This window comes from Pseudophryne corroboree, chromosome 3, assembly GCF_028390025.1.
Source record: "Pseudophryne corroboree isolate aPseCor3 chromosome 3, aPseCor3.hap2, whole genome shotgun sequence".
Taxonomy (NCBI): domain Eukaryota; kingdom Metazoa; phylum Chordata; class Amphibia; order Anura; family Myobatrachidae; genus Pseudophryne; species Pseudophryne corroboree.
Genome location: NC_086446.1, coordinates 297,650,682 through 297,658,929, shown reverse-complemented (window position 1 = coordinate 297,658,929; position 8,248 = coordinate 297,650,682). Strand labels below are relative to the sequence as shown.

Sequence of the window (8,248 nt, the reverse complement as noted above, 5' to 3'; positions counted from 1 at the left end):
CTACAGATGCCATAGGAATATAATATATTAGTCACTGCTGCTTATGCCAGGCAATAATATGGTTCAAAAGCTTCTTTGGCTGTTAGGCTAGTCAATTACTTTAAATGTCCATAAATGATTCCATTGTATTGTAAAGTTAACTTTAGGCATTAGGTAGTACTATCCAAGAGTCAGTTAAAAGGCTATAGCTGCTGACAATAGATGGCATTATTATACAAAGGGTAGTGTGTGATGTCAAGTTTCTGACCACTCTACAGAGTCCCCTATAGATTTGATGCTGTAGCTACTCCTTGGGGTATTGAAATTGGTGGTCAGTGGGAGCCGCAGCCTTCTAGCAAGGGCAGCATCTGTCAGTGCCCTACTCTACAGTAGCACAGCCTCTGTCACCAAACAGGAGGAAGTCCTGGCTCTCACCTTCACAGAGCCGATGGAGCCTGTCAGTTCTACCCCGTTGACTCCACAATGTAGCTCTGCTCCCTTCAGTGCTGCCTCAGGACTTCCATGGGGTCTCCCCTTTTATTACCTCCTCCAGAGTACTGGATGTGTCCCATCTTATTCGAAAGGTATAAATCTGCACAGGATATAGCAATTATAGTTGAATAGATTGATAATGTTGTTAAACCAACATAAAGCCTACTTTAATAATTAATTCGGCAAATGGTTGGTGGTGTTCCCGAAAAATAGTTATGAAGACTATGAAACAACGGGTGTGGTCTTTTGAGGAGACAAAAGACAAAAGCAACTATATGCCTTTTTCAGGGCACACTTGAAAAATTGAAAATATGAAATTATTAAAATGTAACTTTTATTATAATATACTTAAAAAAGAAGAGAGCAAGCATTCATAATTTAGGAGCGTTGATACTCATGAGCATTAATATTCATATTATAGGCAAGATAATAATGTAAGTAAGCGAAAGTCTGTAATCCCTCATTCAAGAGAAAACACATTCATATCCTCTATAATAGTGAATTTTATAGAATGAGGTCATTCCCTCAGGCCTGATAGGGTCCAATAATTATTGGAGCCTAGGATCGAGTTCCTGACCGTGGGTCCCAAAGTTATGATGTGCATAGGAGAATAAAATACCTATGGTACCTAGTATTCCCTGGTGGTTCCCCATCCAGGTACTGACCAGGCCCTGCAGTGCTTGGCTTCCAAGATCAGACGAGTTTGGGCATACTCAGTGTGGTCTGACCGTAGGTGAATATGTCTCCAGAGTGCACCGTATTCCAATTGTGTAGGAACCCACAGATATCGATCAAAAATTGAGTGAGTATCGGGCTTTAGTTGTTCAAAAATTAGGCTACAAAAATATTGCTGAGAAATCTAACAAATAAAGATCTGTGTGACAAGGATATTTAGTCACTTGGCATTGCATTCACTAATGGTTGTGTATTTCCCTGATTCCTGAGTTTTATAACTCCTAAATCAACTCTATCACAATTGCGCTCCCAAGTATAATTCTTGTGCAAGGATACAGTGGTTTAATTACCCAACAAACAAAAATGGGGAGAGAGGGAGCTGTAATATTGTACAGTGCCTCTGGCTTTCCACACTTATGCAATCCGAATATGATAATGTTGCTGAACAGTGAGAGCCAAAGGATTAACAGAAAACACACATGGGTAGGAGTTCCAAACTCACATGAACAGCAGTACTAAGCACTAGTATGTAAATTCAATGAAATGAGAAAAAATATGAAAAAGTATATTGATAAATATATTCTCTATACAAATATCCTAGAAGTCTCTCTGCTTCCCACACATTTGTAGAATAATTGAAAATAGCAGCAGGTACCACAAAAATAATTAAAAAATGTTGTGCTCTGGAAAGGGAGTACCACAATTTGTATCCTCTGCCCAGATGCCCTGGGTATATCTCGGTTTTGCATACCTTAAAGAGTTCAAATATAGTGAATGAGGCAATGGCCTCAGCAATAGAGAACTTTGTAATAGCCACAAAAACTTGAAAGCAAAACATTATATAAACACCATGAAAAGAAGTTCAGTATATTGCCCAATACTGTAAATTCAAAGATTAGATTAATTCATGAATCATAAATGCATGTGTCCCTTGTATGGAAATCCTCATTATTAACCCCTACACTATAATCCTAAATGGATATCAGTATTATGCACAGAGAGACATAAATGCTGTAATTACGAGGAGAACCAAGTCATCCCCTGTTATTTGGGTGGTGCGTGGAAGTTCCCGTGGCTGAAGAGGGGAGAGCATTGGCTGGGTGAGAAAACCAGTCCTCCGGCCGTAGCCGATGGTGATCTTACCCAACCTGGGGAGGATGTTTTCTTGTGTTCTCATGCTGTCTGTAGCTACAGAGTGGCTGTTAACCCTGTCACTGCTGCAGCACCGAGGTTACTTGTCATAGTCATAGCAGGGATAGAGACACACGGGACAAGCAGCAGAATATTTACATAACTAAATACTCTGGTGGGGTGCCACACTTTGTGACATGTCTTGTGACATGTCTTGTGACAATTGTAGCACTTCAACTTTCTACATTTTTCACTTTTTTTACGTCGTAGTCTGAGCATTTGAGTTTCAGGGCATACATTCTTGGCACTGACTCTGGATAACGTGATGTGTTTGCTTTCAATGCCACAAAAGAAAATAAAACTCAGGTATCAAGATCTGTAACGATGCTATAGCATTCTATTAATCATTTATTTGCACTCCAACATGTGTTAGTTGCTGAGAATAATTTTGTCTATGTAATCACTCATACTGCTGCATTTATTCAATTTTGTGTTCTATAATACATGTTTTAAAATTATTCTACTCATGAGAATAACCTCCATTTTGGTATGCTACCTGTAGTGCTGTCCATGTCTAAAACTGATGTCTTTCCATGTATAATAGACATGGAGGTCCACATTCAAGGAAATAGTGCCCATGGCCCTTTCTACATCATCTGGGTGTTACTACCCACTGGGCCATGGCAGATGCAGGTCCCAGTCATTGTCATGCGATCTGGCAGCTGTGTCTCTTCAAGGCCACCTAGCCTAATAGTTCCCTAGCAATGCCCGCTGGGAGCTGCTGGATGTCTGGCAACCGGAATGCCGGGTGCAGACGGCATTCCCGGTTGCTCGACAATGCTACTCAAGCAGCTTCCGGCTCTCAGCATGAATGAGTCAGTCGTACAACAGTGCAGTGCATGTGATTAGTAATTTACTGCTCCCTCCTAACTGCCGGCTTGCTCATTGGTCAGATACCCGTATATACCTTGCAGTATAAATCACTGGTCCCTGTTAGTTACTTTGATCATTGTGCTGTGGATACTCTGCTGGAATCTCTGCCTGTCAGCATCCAGTATCCTGCTCTGCCTGCCATTACCCAGGCTTGGTGTTGTGTTCTCTATCTGCCAACCCTAGCTCCAGGCTGGGAGCCAGCATACCACCTCCACTGTTAAACATCTGCCTAGTCAAAGATTAATCTAACTTGTGCCTCATACCTTGGGCAGCCATGTACCTAATTATCATCAACTTCCCAGTGCAACTTGGGGTCCTCGGTCTATTGGGTGAGCTCCTACTGCTGGAGGTATCAAGTCCAGGGGCCCCCTAAGTACCAGTGTGCATGACAAGCACTAAGGGAACACAGCAGGGGTTGCTATTGGTGAAAACCTTCTTGAGGGCTCTAGTAGTCTCACCCCAATATTACTGAGTTCCCTATTACTTCAAGCAAGTCCAAGCATATGTACACTTATCAAGTCCAAGTATCTTCATGTTTAACAAGTCCAAGTGTTTCCACGCTCATCAAGTCCAAGAACCAAAATTCTGAGCAAGTCTAATACACTAATCAGTCTCTGTACTGATACACTGCACTGTAAACACACTGTGCTGCTCTATGGCAGCCTGCACAACACGTGGTTAAGATGGCATCTATGTGCTACTCTGGCATCATCTTCTGCAGCTTCTGTGTACTAACTAGCTTCTGAGCCAGAGCCGGCCCTAGGCATAGGCAAACTAGGCAATTGCCTAGGGCATCTGGTATGCCTAGGGGCACAAGCAGCTTCTGCTGATTAAAATGATATTCTGCCTATATTCTGTGTAGCATTTCGTATGCAGATATAGCCATAGTCGCACACAGTATATAGGCATGCCGCATATCATTTTTATCAACAGAAGCTGCTTGTACATCCTAGCCACATAGCAATGCAAATAAGATGCAGTTTCATAAAAAATAGGTGCCCGATGTTAGCAGAGCTGCCAGTTGACTCACGCCAGGAACTATATGTGTCATTATGTGTATAAGGGCATTAATAATGTGCAGCATATGTGTAAGGGATGTGTATAAGGGCATTAACATGTGTGGCATATGTGTAAGGGAAATTATGTGTATAAGGGCATTAATAAGGGATGGCATAATGTGTAAGGTGCATTATGTTTATAAGGACATTAATAATGTGTGTCATGTGTAAGGGGGATTACTGTGTGGTATTATGTGTTTATAAATGCATTACCAATGTGTGGCATTATGTGTATAAGGTGCTCTACTGTGTGGCGTAACGTATAGAAAGGGCACTACTGTGTAGTCTAATGTGAATAAAGAGCAATATGGTGTGGTGTAATGTGAATAAGGAGCAATATCATGTGGTGTAATGAGAATAAAGAGCAATATGGTGTGGTGTAATGTGAATAAGGAGCAATTCAGTATGATGTTATATGAATGAGGGGCACTATTGTGAGGAGTAACGTATATAAGGTAAAGTGGTACTACTGTGTGATGTAATATGAACAAGGGACACTATCGTATGATACATTGTGAATAAAGTTGCACTACTGTGAGGCATAATTTGAATTGGGGGTACTATTGTGTGGCCATGCACCTTGCCAGCAAAAACACATACCTTTTTGGGCTGTGCGTCGAATGTGCACACTGTTCTTATTTAAATAACATGGGGTAGGAAAAGAAAAAGGACTGCTATGGGTGGGGGGGGTGATGGTGGTGGGAAAGGGGTGCAGGGTCAGAGGCGGAACTAGCAGTGGTGCTAGGGGGCACCAGCCAAAATCTTGCCTAGCGCATCATATTGGTTAGGGCCGGCTCTGTTCTGAGCTTACACATTATACTGGGAACACTCTGTGCATTATGGCTGCCTGCACTACACATGTGCTTTAGATGACATTTGAGTGCTGCTCTGGGCAGCCTAGTAGCTTAGGCTTGTGTTCATTAACTTTGTGTTGGCCTGAATGGAAATGATGTGTGTACAGATATTGATATTGCAGAGTTGTATAGGCCAACACCAGCAAATTACTCAAACTATGAACAGCCCAGTTACTTAACCAGTGGTGTTGGTTTATTGAAAGATAAAAGGTACAGCTGAACTTACTGTTACACATTGGTTCTCAATAAGTGGAGCTTCAGCAGAGCAGGATGTCATACAGCTTACTAGCAGACGAGTATATGCAGTCACTGGGTAGTGGTGCAGGGACATTGGAATCTTTGTGGATTGCAGGTGGAATCTTTGTGGATTGCAGGCAATCGCAGATCTCTCTGGAACTAAGCAGGAGACAGACTCACACATTTCCAAGATGGCTTTGCACATGCTCATTAGTGATCTTGTGGCCATCTTGGGACAGAGCATGATGCCTACCTGGGGAACAGGAAAGTTGGAGTCAAAGCAATAGTGCACTCTTATTTCAACAAGTTATGTTTTATCTTCTAACACTGATGAACAATAATTGATACTGTATGTACAGTATTCAATATATTTTTTATATAGATATATGGGCGTGACATCATCAACCCATGCACATCAGCAGGAGACGAGCCGGAAGATTCAGCACTGTGGCGGAGGGGTGCAACTATTTAAGGTAAGTGTCTTTTAATGTATGTGTGTCCTGATGAAAATTTAGTAAACAGTGAAATGTCAACTGCTGTATGAGAGGTGTTCCTGTTGTTTTTCAGTATAAATCCATGAGTGCTGCTGTATCTGCCTATTTGTTTGAGAAAGACTGCTCCATTGCACAAGGGTGAACACTATTCTGATACATTGTCAATCCTTTACCTGTTGAATTTGCAGAAGGTCTCATAAAGGTACATTTTATTACTGTGTTTGATATTCCCCCAATGAAGTCTTGTACTACGACAAAATGCATAGGGTAAAGGAGCTGTATGGTACAGCACTAGGGGCACACTGTTGCAAGCTCACATCCCGCCAGAGGGTGAGACAGGAAGTTGGGAAGATCAGCTTTAAGTGTGATTAACCTAACAACATCTGCAAATAGTACTGTGTAAGCATCACTTTGAAATATTGTGTGGAAATGACATATAGTAATACATTACAGAAACTTTTCTTAATGGCCGATGGCATTGTTCATAGGTGTTTTTTTATTGGCGTGAGGACTTTATCTTAGAATTCTAAAAGGAATCAATCTACAAGTTTTGCTCTCATCAAATTTATTAAAAAAAGACATTATTTAAAAAAAACATTGAATTGTTCCATCAAAATTTTAAAACAAAATAAAGACACTCCATTTGCCCCTGAGTATCTCTTTTATGAAATTTAAGGACTAAAAGTGTTTTTTTTTTTTAATAATGGTTTTTATTAAATTTTCCGAAAAACGAAAATGAAAATAAAACCAAGAAATACAGTACATTTCACATAAAATATCCAAAAAAGGAACCGAATTGAGTGAACTGCAGAAGTTTACAACACATTTACTGTAGAACATCGCGCACTCCTAATCTTGGCACCACACCAACAGACAACAAAAATACATAGCAGATACAGAACAGAGAAAACAACTAATAATGCAGGAAGAAAAGAAAGTTAAGAAAAGATACAAGACAAAGACACACAAGGGGGAACAGAGCTCTTCAATAATTGTGTTCCTAGAGACGGCACAACCAGGGAATGGTATAGAGGATTAGACACAGGTGACTGGTACTATCAGTTAGAATCTGAATGTGGGGAGTGTAATTGCGACAGGTCTGTGGAATCAGTGACAAATATAGTATCACCCTGACGAACCCGAAATTCCCTCCATTTTAACCAATTCCTCTGCACTGAGGGAGGCAACACAGAATATACACATCCCGCTATTTCAAATAAGAAGTGTTTGTGGGTGTTATTGATAATAGTTTGGATAACAGGTATTGACTGTGATTTCCACAGCTGTCCGATTGCTGCCTTAGTGGAAGTAAGGATATGACCAGCCACATATCTATCACAGTTCAGTAGGGGACATGATGAATAATGAAATAAAGCAAACATGGGATTCAGTGGCACCTCCACCCCCAACACTTCCCGCATAAGGGAGAACACTTCCATTCACAGCGGCCTCAAAAGCGGGCACTCCCAGAAAATATGTAGAATATTGCCCACCTGTCCACAGTTCCTCCAACAGAGTTGGGAAATCGAGGACCAAACGCTATGAAGCCGCTGCGGAGTAAAGTACGCCCTGTGACAATTTGAAATACATTTCAGAATGCTGGAGACATTTAGAAATCTTAAAACACGTTAAAGAGATATTGTCCCACTCCTCCTCTCAGAGAACTATAGAAAGATCCCTTTCCCATTTAAGCTGTGAGGGAGTTTTACCCTTTTTAGTCAGAAGGACAATATATTGATACCATTTAGATATCCCACCCCTATGACCAGGGGAAGATAATCTAGAGAACACAGAAGCAGGGAGAGGAACGGGACCTCCCGACCCTCCAGCACAAGAATGAAGCCAGTGGCACAGTTGCAAGTACTTAAAGAAATCATGTTTTGGTATATGGAATCGGGATTGCAAGCTGGAGAAGGGCACTAAACCTCCTTCTGAACAGAGATCCCTCAAGTTCACATTCCCAGCATCTGTCCAAGCTTCAAGCATGAGATTAGGTATAGTACCAGCAACAGTTCTAATTGATAAATCGGCCGACGGCAGCAAAATGGTTGGGTCAGACGCAACCACTGAATGCCAAAGCTTCAAGGTACTTCTAATCGCTTCCCCTGGGCCCTGCCATTGTGGAGCACCTCGGATAGGTAACAGAAAGAGATCTCTAATGTCAATCAGCCCCAAGAAAAACCTTTCAATGAGGACCCAAGGCTTGGTGTTATGCGGGGTGAACCAGTCCCGAGCCTGACTGAGAAGACACGCAGAGTGGTATGCCTCTAAACTAGGGTAACCTACCCCTCCCACAGTCTTGGGTAAAATCAAGATCTGTCTTGCAATGCGGGGCCTGGACCCCTTCCAAATAAAGTGACATATAATTTTATTAGCCCTGACATTGAGAGGTTTG

General features: G+C 41.6%; 1 pseudogene; it reads right to left on the bottom strand.

Moving 5' to 3' along the window:
• Window positions 1-1,087: 1,087 nt before the first annotated feature.
• LOC134897032 (5S ribosomal RNA) lies at window positions 1,088-1,206 on the bottom strand (annotated as a pseudogene).
• Window positions 1,207-8,248: the final 7,042 nt, after the last annotated feature.